The sequence below is a fragment of the Heloderma suspectum genome, chromosome 5, assembly GCF_057233095.1.
Source record: "Heloderma suspectum isolate Gila_16-S chromosome 5, 16-S_ref, whole genome shotgun sequence".
NCBI lineage: Eukaryota > Metazoa > Chordata > Lepidosauria > Squamata > Helodermatidae > Heloderma > Heloderma suspectum.
The window spans coordinates 205,716,842-205,729,060 of NC_139462.1; positions in this window are offsets into that span (position 1 = coordinate 205,716,842).

Consider the following 12,219-nt stretch of genomic DNA (forward strand, 5'->3'; position numbering starts at 1 on the left):
TAATTTTGCTTGCGCAGGCATGTTCACACATTCCTTATATCAGGAGTAGGAAACATGGTGCCCACATTGCACACACACACCCAACACCTTCCTTAGCATCTGCCAAGGTACCACTTTTAAAAAATAGAACATTGCTGTGAAAAAGGTTTCTGTTGACACTGTAAACTGTGGGTTCAAAGGAGCTGTTTAGTGTGTTGGGCTTCAGACCCCATTTCTGACTTGTACTCAGTCTTTTGGACATATTACTTGTCCTTTGCCACACTTCCAATGGCAGCCATTTTATGGTGGTGCCCAGGGCAGTTTCTCAAATTCCCAAATGTGCCCATGGCCCAGAAAGATTGCTTACCCCACCCCTATATATATGTTCATCAGACGATGATTACAGAATCAAGTGATTACAAACTTGCATGGCCAGCAGTACAGCTATGTAATTTTTGTCCCTAAACTTATTTGTCTTACAGGGACCCTCTTTAGACCATCATGTGTATTGCTTCAGTTCTGAAGCACACTGCTAATCTTTCTCTTCGTGTTCCCAACCACCATTCCATGCTTTACAACTCTCCTACATTCCTGATATGTTAGAACAGTAATAACAAAACTGCTTGCCAACTGTGATTTTTAAGAAATATACTTGGGGCATGTGCAATTTTGCATTTTTAAGCTCACCTAAATCATAGTACCATCATGACTAGAATAAAATCATCTGCTGCTGTCTGGGTGGTCCTTGCATGCCCCAGACATTGTAACCTTTCCTCATAGGGGAGTTGTTCCAGCTCCTTGATCGTTTTGGTTTCCCTTTTCTGTACCTTTTCCAGCTCTACAATATCCATTTTGAGGGGCAGAGGCCAGAACCGTGCACAGTACTCCAAGTGTAGTTGCACCATAGATGTGTCTGAGGGCAATATGATATTGGCAGTTTTATTTTTGATTACTTTCAAATTAAAAGCCCATGAAGCAATAAGACGAACTATAGGATTTTCTAAAAAAAATAGATACCTATACACACCCCACAGAGGTGGAGAGACTGCACTTTGTCAGGGTGGACACTGAGCCCATAGAATCCCAGAGAAGTTCTGATTCTGAGGAAAAGCAGTCGCTCCTGGGAGAGGAGCGTGCTCCTCTTTCCCAGAGCCAACAGCTGATGGAGATTCCTCCCACCAGCATTCCTAGCTTAGATAGCAGTCCAGGGAGTGACAGAGTGCGGGAAGCAGACTTGGTGGACGCGCGATGCCGACGCAGAGAGCGGCGCCAAATGGAGGGCACAGAAAGGAGGCGTAGTGCCCGTTTGGCGCGCAAACAACGGCTGCGCCCAGAGGATCCAAGGGAAAAGGGGAGGGACTCTCCCTAGTCCTTAAGTTCAGGGGTCTGCCAGTAATTCCCTTTCAAACAGGGACTAACTGTTCCAACTTAGGGCATAGGTACTGTGCTGCTCAGATCTAGTTGCAAACGGTAGAGTTGTTAAGTTGTAAAAGAGGAATAAAGCTTTGAAAAGAATCCATTTGTCTGTGTCTGGACTTGGCTACTGGATTAGACTGAGAGAGGCCTCCAAGGAGCCCTTGACACACTTCTGTTAGAGAGACTAAATGGAATCATGCTGATAAACATATTACAAAGTGGTTAAGAACATAGGAGGAGCCATGCTGGATCAGACCAAGGGTCTCTCTAGTCCAGCATTTTGTTCACACAGTGGCCAATCAGCTGTCAATAGGAAACCCACAAGCAGAACACAAGTGCAACAAAACCCTACCACCCAAGCTCCCCAGCCACTGGTGAGCATAGGCATAGTGCCTCTGATACTGGAGGTAGCACATAACCATCAGGACTAGTAGCCATTGATAGCCTTCTCCTCCAGGAATTTGCCTAACCCCCTTTTAAAGCCATCCAAATGGGTGCCCATCATTACATGTGGTAGCAAATACCATAGTTTAACTATGCACTGTCTGAAGTACTTCCTTTTATCTGTCCTGAATCTCCTACCAATCAGCTTCACGGGATGACCTCGGGTTCTAGTATTGTGAGAGAGGGAGAAAAAGGTCTCCCTCTCCACATTCTCCACACCATGCATAATTTTGTACACCTCTATCATGTCTCCCCTTACCCTCCTTTGTCCAAGTTAAACAATCCGAGCTGATGTAACCTTCCCTTGTAGGGGAGATGCTCCAGCCCCTTGATCGTTGGAGGGTGCAATCCTATCGGGATAGGTGGCCGCCTCTGAACTCAGAGGCAACTGCCTATTCAATGCAGGCAGGAGCAGTGTGGAGGGGATCATCCCCTCTGTGCTTCAGCTGCCCTGCATTCATTGCTAGATAATTTCGGCTGTCTAGCCATGGGAAGGTGGAGCGGGGGCGGGGGGAAGAGCAGAAGCCGGATGACTCATAGGAAGTGTTGGAACACCACTACCACCCTCCCTGTCCTGGCACGCCCCCAGGAATGCCCTGTTTTTGCCGCTCCGCACGCCTCTTCTGAGTGCAGAGCACAGGGCCATCCTGTGCTGCCTACAAGGCAGCGTGGGAGCAGGGTGGAACCGACCTCAGAGTGTGGCCTCCAAGGTTGGTTCCCAGGAACCGACCTATCCTATGGCCATCTAGCTGCTGACTAGAGGCCATAGGATTGCTCACTTAGTTGTCCTTTTCTGCACTTTTTCCAGCTCTACAATATCCTTTTTTAGTTGTTGTGACCAGAACTGTACACTGCATCCTAAGTGTGGCCGCACCATAGATTTGTATAGGGGCAGTATGACATTGGCAGTTTTATTCTCAATTCCTTTTCTAATTATGCCTAACATGGAGTTTGCCATTTTTACAGCAGCCGCACACTGGGTTGACATTTTCACTGAATTGCCTACCACAACCCCAAGACCTCTCTCTTGGTTGGTCACTGCTTGCTCAGGTCCCATCAGATTATACCTGAAGTTGGGATTTTTTGCCCCAATGTGCCTCATTTTACACTTGCTTACATTGAACCACATTTGCCACTTGGATGCACCTTCTTTGTACATGCATAGGACTGAATCCCTGCTGTGTATCCAGTGGAGGCTGGTGGTTCCAATGTCAGTGGGGCAGTGAATCCTCTCCAGGTTTCAGTCAGAACCAATCAGAACCAAGTCCTTCTGCACTTTGGATAGCTTCTTTAGAGTTCTGACTGAAACCCGTAACGTATTCACCGCTGCTGATATTCAAGCTACTGATAACTTACCACACTGGGCAGCTGCACACAGAACTGCAGGTTCCCTGTGCAAGCTCCTGACAATGTGATAGAGTAGGGATGTACAGGAATGTTGTTCCATGTTTAACTTACATCCCAATGATTTCATCTCTGAACAGGAATGTGAGCAGGAGCATAATTCTCAGGAAAGTTTTGCAGTTTCTGAGCTTGCATTCACATTGGAAAGCGTGCACGTCCACAAGCGTGCGCTTCTAAAAGTGTGCAGTTGTGCAAGTGCGCACCTCTGAGAATGCACATTTCCTCCAAAACCCAACACACACGTTTCACACTTTAGTCTATGGGGGAAAAGTGCACATTTGAGGTGTGTGCTTGGAAAAGGGCACTTTATTTGTGTTCGAAAATGCGCACTTTTCCTGGTTGGAAAAAAAAAGACACCCATGTTCGGGAGTGAGAACAAGGTGTGATTAACATGGAGATGGAAAACAGAGAGCATTGATGAGCTCAAACAGTGCTCATTCTCCCATCCCTATGGCAGAGGCCCCAGCCATACCCCAAGCCAGTGGAGGCTGGTGGATCTGATTTCAGTGGGGTAAAGATTCCATTCTGGGTTTTAGCTACAACCAGCTAGAAGTCTAAAGGAACTATGTGCTGGACCCATTTGGGGGATAGGTCCAGCACCTTGGATAGCTCCTTTAGATTTCTGGCTGGTTGTAACTAACACCCAGACCGGAATCTCCATCCCACCGAAATCAGATCCACCAGCCTCCCGTGCCCTAAGCACACCTGCGATCAGGGAGATACCTACACGTTGCAACAACCACACTGAAGAACCACACACCAGAGCAGCCCAGCAGCAAAGAACAGCAACTTTCTCTCAGCCGGGAGAGTTCTAAGCCATGCAACCCTGTGCATGTTTACTCAGAAGTAAATCTCGCCATGGTTGGTTAGGGCTTATATATGGCTGCCGAAATTTGGGGTGGGGGTGGCATTGGTGGGGGAAAATGCTGATTTCCCTTTAAAACAAGGTGTGCTTCCAGGAGGGCACTTTTGTGGTGGGGGCCACAAAATCAGCCAGGGGGCCGCATTTGGCCTGCGGGCCACATGCTAGAAGTTCATCTGGCACCTATGTTGTACTCCTTTTGGTGCAGACCTTTTTTATTTCCCCAGCATTTCAGCACTCAAATCTTTTAGCTCTGCTGTTCTAAGGGCGCAATCCTATTCAGCTGCCTCCAAACTCGGAGGCAACCGCCTGTCCAATGCAGGGCAGGAGAAGCGTGGAGGGAGTCATTGTGGCTGTCTAGCCACAGGAGGGCAGAGCAGGAGAGGAGGCTGCTGTATGACACATTGGGTGTGTCATACCAGTATTTCCTCCCTCCCTGCCCAAGAACGCCCCCAGACATGCCCCTTTTCGGACGCTCCACACTCCTCTTTCAAGCACGGAGGACAGGGCTGTTCCATGCTGCCTCAGAGGCAGCACGGAAGTCGGGGGAGGTTGGTTCTCCAGGAACTGACCTGGGAGCACGGGCTCCGAGATCAGTCCCCGGAAAACCAGATATCCTATGGCTGTCTAGCCACTGCCTAGTGGCCATAGGATTGCTCGCTAAATCTGTAGGGGTGTACGAAACCCCCTTACTTTGCATCCGCTGGGGGGTTTGGGGGGAGGGTGATCTGGTCCTCTCCCCCGGAATCCTCACCGGCCAGCTCTGCTCCGCAGCGAGTCCGCGGAGCTGCCGGCCAGGGCCGGCCACTGCCAGACTTCCGGCCACGGCCGGTCTCCGGATGCAAATGGCGTCCGGCCTAGGGGACACCATTTGCGTCCCTTCCCCTTCCGTGATAGGCTACGTAAAGTTTTACATAGCCTATCACGGAAGGGGAAGGGACGCAAATGGTGTCCACTAGGCTGGACGCCATTCGCATCCGATGACCAGCTGCGGATGGACCCAGCCGGAGCTGGAGCCAGCGGTGCCAGCCTGCCAGGTAGGATCCGGCTTGGTCGGACTTCACAGGGTGGTGGGGTGGGGTGGTCCATTCCACCACGGACTCCGGGGGGGGGCAGATTCTTAGAATCCAGCCCCACTGGAATCTGTGGCGGAATTCTCCGCCATCCCTATAAATCTGTATTTTAAATCTCTGCATTGCTGCTAGGTTTTATTCTGCTTGTACTTCTATATTGTAGTTTTAAGCTTTCATATTTTATAATGTTTTATGTTGTACTTTGTGGTTTTAATTTTTGTGAACCACCCAGACAGCTTCAGCTATTGGGCAGTATAGAAATTAAATAAATAAATGCTGCCTACCCATGCTTTACGTGCTGACAGCATGGAAATAGCACACCTTGTGATAACAGCTGCCATGTGTCCTATCCTCTTCCCCACATGTGAGCAGCTTGTGAAATGCCACAGCAGCAAAGGTGGATGGCCCATATGTCATCCAACCCTGAAAGCAGAAAGCGCTGGGTGCCAAAGGGCTTTGTGGGTCAAAGGAACAGTTCAGCCGCTGAACTTTTTTGTGGGGTCATCTGGAAGTCAAACCAGGTCAGGCAAGGTGTGACGATGTCGATGAGTCAATATTTCCATTTTGGAACCATGGGCGATGTGGGCCTCCTGGCACATGTCTGATCCCAGCGCTTGGCCAGTATTTGGTATTTCAGATCATTTATTAAAGCTCAGCCAATCATAATAGCAGATTTGCACGCCTGGGAAGATATTGTTATTTTGCCAAGAGCAGCTCATACACCAAGGGGAAAAGAATTACATAAACATTCTGAATGTATATCAAAATAAATATTACAAATTGCAGGAAATATGTTTAAATTACTCCCATTAATGTTTCAGGGTTTGTTCAGCATTACATTGATGGTTATAAAAGTGTCTCCTCTCATATCCTTTGGCTGACTACACAGCCCAGCTTTTGCCACCCCACCCCACCCTAAGAACGTACAAGGAGACATCCATTTTATATCTCTAGAAAATGTCAGCATCTCAGCCAGATTCTATCATAATTCAATCCAGTCTCCTTAAATTGCAGACACATCCTCCAACCAGGTTTGCCACCAGTTTTGTTTTTTTAATTGCTGGAGCTCAGGTGATTTGAGAACATCTCACCAAGCAGGAACTAACTGGAGCTGATGTGGTATAGTTTTTAGAGTGTCAGACTAAGACTGGGGAGACCCAGGTTCAAATCCCCATCTGGCCAAAAAGTTCACTGGGTGACCTTGAGCTAGTCACTAGCTCTCAGTCTAGCCTACTGCACAAGATCGTAGTGAGACTAAAATGGCAGGGGAGAACCATGGATGCTGCAGGATCAGAAGAAGAGTTGTATTACTGGATCATCCTGTATTAGGTATCTCTGAATATGTTAGCAGCAGAAACAAAGAGTGATAGCTATATCTTTGTCTTCGCCAAAGGTCATGCCTGATGTTAAGGACAAAATGGTTGTTTAGGAGAAGACTTGATCCACTGCCCAGTCATAAGGAAGCTAGTGTTGAATTGCAGGCAGCGTCCTGAACTTCCGTTGTCATGATCTACAATCGTCAACACCGGAGGTAACCTGTTTATCTAGCTATCTCACCCAGTTTTCCAGGCTCTCTTGGGTCTTGCAACAACAAACGCTGCAACAAGGACGTACAAGGTGGAAGTGCTATTGGGAGAAGAATGAACCACTCCCTGGCAGTTATATGAGACTGACGTATGGTGCAGAAATCCTGTGCACAGTAATGAACACTTAAATCCCATGGACTTCAGTGGAATTGTGCATGTAATTTGATTTATTTATTAAAATAACTTTAAACTGCCCTTTATCCTCACATATACCAAGGCAGCGTACAAGTGTATGGTCAAAGTAGCCATACAAAATAGAGTAAAAACACTAAAACGAAACATCATAATAAGCACTAACACAAAACATCATAATAAAACACTAAAATAAAACACTAAAAACACTAAAAGCACTAAAAACACTAAAACAAAACATTGTAATAAAACAAAAGAAGGCAGCAAGTGGAACAAACAGATCATATTAACCAATTAAAACGGCTGGGCAAACAAAACAGTTTTGAGCAGGTGCTGAAAAGTTTGTAATGCTGGATCCAGTCACACCTCCACGGGGAGGGTAGTTCATAAATGGGGTGCAATGATGGAGAAAGCTCTCTCCCTTATTGTCACGTAATATAAGCAAGGTACTTGGTGAAGATTCTCCCCCTGAGGGGGAGCCCAGGCAAGCTGATATAGGGAGAGATATTGTCCCAAGCCATTTAGGGCTTTACATCACCTGGTGCTTACCTTTAAAGCATTCAGCACTAGCTGAAGCTTCCAGGTCATCTTCGAGAGCAGCCCCACGTACAGTGCATCCCAATAATCCAGGCAGGAGCCGACCAGAGTGTGAACCACCCTGGCCAGACTATCCCCATCCAGGAATGGTTGTAACATATACCTGTTATATTGATGCTTGTGTTTGCATTGTTAAATGTGACTCCGGTAAGATAGGGTTAATAGAGTGTGAGGGAGGGAGGGGCTTGTGTGTGTGTGAGGAGACTGAGGTTATAAAAGGAATGACCTGGCAAGTTAGATGGGGCCCCAGGAGTTCAGGAAGCTACATCCAGTGGGGAACAGGATTTAGAAGGGGTAGAGTAGGCAGGTAGGTGAAGACCAGGCATAGATTGATTAATAATAATACATAACTCTTTGTGTACTAAATAAATTTTTATTTGTTTTATTTTTAACTTCAGAATCCCATGTGTTGGTTTGTCTTATTGCGCTACCATTAGAAACCATATTTCCTTGTTACTTCTCCTGTATTGGGTAGAGGGATAGTCACATTGTGTGTCTCTTTGACTCAGTGGAGGCAGACGTCCTGAGGGGACGTTCTTCTCAGTTTCATTAGGAGGACGCTGGAGAAGGTAGAACCCAGGGCAGCTCACACTGGTCAACCAGCCAAAGTTGGCAAAAAGTACTCCTGGCCACCAAGACCTTGGGCAACAGAGCTGGGTCAAAGAGTAATTCACAGGGTTCTCCCATTGTCTGTGTGTCTTGATGGTTTTATTCCAAAAATACCAGTTCCCCAAACTTGATTCCATAGATTGCTTACTGCAGTGAAACCTGCTAGGTGCCAGACACAACGGTGGCAGCAGAGGCGTACAACACAGTATTGCTTCAGCCTAGGGCCAAACTGAAGCTTGTAGAAATGAAGGGCCAGAGTGGATGCTTACGCATTGCCAAAAAAGAGGACCAAGGAGGACAGAGATCTGCATACAACTCACATATGCTAATTTATATGTATAGATGCAAATGTAGAAATAATTTAGGGATGTTGGAGAATTCCGTCACAGACTCCAGTGAGTCCGGATTCTTTAGAATCCGCCCCCCTCCCGAAGTCCATGGCAGAATGGGGCAATCCCGCCTGCCACCCCACAGAATCCCCCCACGACAGAGCCTACCTGGCAGAGGATGTGGTGGTGGCTCTGGCTCCTCTTCCTGCCACTGCCGGGCTGCTGGGCCACAAATGGCGGCCATCATAGCGGCCGCCATTTGCGTGGCTGCCTTTTGCCATGATAGGCTACATAAATACTTACATAGCCTATCACGGCAAAGAGCAGGTGCACAAATGGCAGCCACTACGCCATTTGCATCCCTGCTCTTTGCCGTAATAGGCTACATAAATACTTACGTAGCCTATCACGGCTTGGCAGGGACACAAATGGCGGCTGGCGTGGTGGCCACCATTTGCAGCCGCAGCAGCCTGGCAGTAGCCAGAATCTGGCTGCAGCCGGCGCCAGACGGCAGCTCCGCTGAGTTGCCGCAGAGTGGAGCTGGCCAGGGGGGATTTCGGGGGGAGGGAATCCCCACCACCACCTATGCCCTGGAACGGAGCCAGGTAAGGGATTCGTACATCCCTAAAATAATTTGTTGTTGTTCAGTCGTTCAGTCGTGTCCGACTCTTCGTGACCCCATGGACCATAGCACGCCAGGCCTTCCTGTCCTGCGCACTCTCCCGGAGTGTGCTCAGGTTCATATTCATTGCATCGGTGATGCTATCTAGCCATCTCATCCTCTGCCGTCCCCTTCTCCTTTTGCCTTCAGTCTTTCCCAGCATCAGGGTCTTTTCCAGAGAGTTTTCTCTTCGCATTAGGTGGCCAAAATATTTGAGCTTCAGCTTCAGTATCTGTCCGTCCAATGAGCACTCAGGGTTGATGTCCTTTAGGATGGACTGATTTGACCTCCTTGCAGTCCAGGGGACTCGTAAGAGTCTTCTCCAGCACCACAGTTCGAAAGCATCAATTCTTCAGCTCTCAGCCTTCTTATAGTCCAGCTCTCACAGCCATACATTACTACTGGGAAAACCATAGCTTTGATAATGTCAATAGAAAGCCAACACATCTCACCATAGTGGGGAAGACTGTGACCTGTGTGCCTTGCTCAGTCTGCTGTCCCCCTGATAACTGTTTATGATGGGGGTGCAGAACCTCAGGGCCAGAGTCCCAGTCCAGCCTGCCTGGGGCCCTAATCTGCCCCCCTGGGGTTCCCCGGAAGGCCCCACCCCATCCCCTGGCCCCACCCCTTTTCCCCCAACTACCGATTATTTGGTGGTTTTCCCTGGCTTTTGCGCAGTTTTCCCCCCTTTCTGAACAGTTGAAATGCCCCTCCTAAGGCTCAGTGACTGGCAGTAAGAGCTTTCAGCTAAAATTATGCTGGTATTTGGGGGCCCACCTCTTTTGCCTTCAACCCAGGCCCCCTCTGCCTTCGACCCAGCCCACCACTGGAATGCAGCCCCCGAGAGCTTCTCCAAAATGAGATTCAGCCCTCGAGGTAAAAGAGGTTCGACCTCCTTCATTGACAGGCTACTTCAAGAGCTCCTGTTGCTCTCCCTTTTTATGGCTCTCGACCTGTGAGCTGGGCTTTGACTGGACAGCACTCTAAATAAAGGATGCCTTCAAACAGAGGACCATCCTCTGGAAAAGAGGATACAGGGTCACCCTAGCACTAGCCATTAAGCAGAAGATCTGTGATTAGATTTCCTGACGTATTTATTTTTTGCCTAAATGCAGCCACAGAGAGAGAGAGGGAAATTGGATGAGAGGAGCAGTGTTTGTCCCTTTCCCTGCACCATTTTCTGGTCTAATTCTCCCCTCCTCCAGGGTTCTGCTGCAGTTATCCCTGATGGGGAGAGAAATACAGGTAACTATATCATACTGTGTTTCACACCCCCTCCCCAGCAAGGCTAACAGTAACTGTGGAGGCAATTTAAATTGAAGAAACAGGGGTGGGGGGGGAATAGACACCTTCTGCCCTAGCTCTGCTGCTTCCATTCAATCACCCCACCACCACCCGCCCCTTGCAGCTGTTTGTAAATCAAGATCAATACCCTGGGAAATGCAAACACAGATCCACTGTGTAATGTGTAGTTTTGCCCTTGGGTTCCATCAAATGAGCTTCAGTTTTGTGGCTGGGGCATCTGTTTGTCTTGCTTTCAGGTCTCCAGACAGATGCTCAGTGCTCTGGGACCCTGTCTTGTGCACTGATGAGGGAGCTCAGGTTCTTTTGTTCCCCTCCCTTGCTTTGTTTGCTCCCTTGTTAAACTACAGCTGCACCAGGATTTGCCTCCCTTCCAGAACAGGCTCTTCCTTTTGAACTGGAAGGAATTATACACTCAGTTGTAGTTTGTGTTTAGACGTTTGTCCCTTAAGAGTTTTTATTATCCGGTCTTCAGGACTGCACTTCCTGCTGTGCTCAGAGAGAAAAGTCAGAAGGAGGATGGAGAAGGACAGAGCTGTAGAAAAGAATGTAAGAATACAGCAAGTGTGTGTGTGTGTGTGTGTGTGTGTGAAGAGCAAAGAGTGAATGCAAAATCAACACCAGTGGGGTAGCCACGTATAGTTCACCAAAAAAGAGGAAATGAATCACCCCAAAAGAAGACAAAGGAGGATGTGGATTTGCATAAAATGTGCATGTGCTAATTTATATGCACACTTAAAAATAATTTAGATGCACACTTAGAAATAATTTCTGCAATTCAAGTACAAATGCAGTTAGTTAGTTAGTTAGTTAGTTAGTTAGTTAGTTAGTTATTACATTTCTATACCTCCCAGTAGCCAAAGCTCTCTGGACAGTTCTCAAAAATTAAAACTACAGGTACAGCATAAAGACAAAAGACAATATAAAATATAAAGGCATTAATACTACAGTATAAAAATACATCTCACCATAGTGTGCAAGAGTAATCAGATGACCTGTGTGCCTTGCTTGCTCAGTCTGCCATCCAGACGGTGTTGGGCAACTTCAAGGCCTTCGCTGCTCTCCCTTTCGTATGGTTCCTTATCTTTAAACCAGACTTGGACTGGACACAGCTCATCAAACCTTCAAATAGAGAACTGTCCTCGGACAGCTCTTCAAATAGAGGGAAAGTAAAGTAGGACACCTGGCCAAGGGGTTGGATCCAGAATTAGTCATACTTATAGACCCACTGAAGTTAATGGGACTTGTGTTACTTGAGACACACTTCAGTCCCATTGTTTGTTAATGTGTTTACTCTGAGTATTACTAAATCTGGATCTAACCCAAGCATTCTTGGGAGGGGTGGAACCATGATATAGTTAACGTCATACAATGACAAAATAAGTTAGGGCATAATTCTATGCATGTTTAGACAGAGAAAAGGCCTACAACTCCCAGCATGCCGCAGCCAGCATGGCTGGCTGGGGCATGCTGGGAGTTGTAGGCCTTTTCTCTGTCTAAACATGCATTGGATTGTGCCTTTAGTTACGTAGATACCTGCACCTCTTTATGGTTCCAGGCAATTCCTCCCTTATACAATGTCTGTTATTTCTACCCTCAGCTCTATACACCTGATATATTCTTGTGTCAGCTCCTGCTTGGATTGCCCTGTGTTCTGCTCTCTGCCCTATTTTCCCCCACAGCCATCCTGGGACCTCTCTCCTGCAGGAAGTTCTTTTATTGCCTTGGCCAACAGTGTTTATGCGTAATTGCCAGCCACAGCTTTTCTTGGAAGAGCACAAAGATCTCACAGTATATCTTGGATTCCATTGTCTTCTCTATTTTT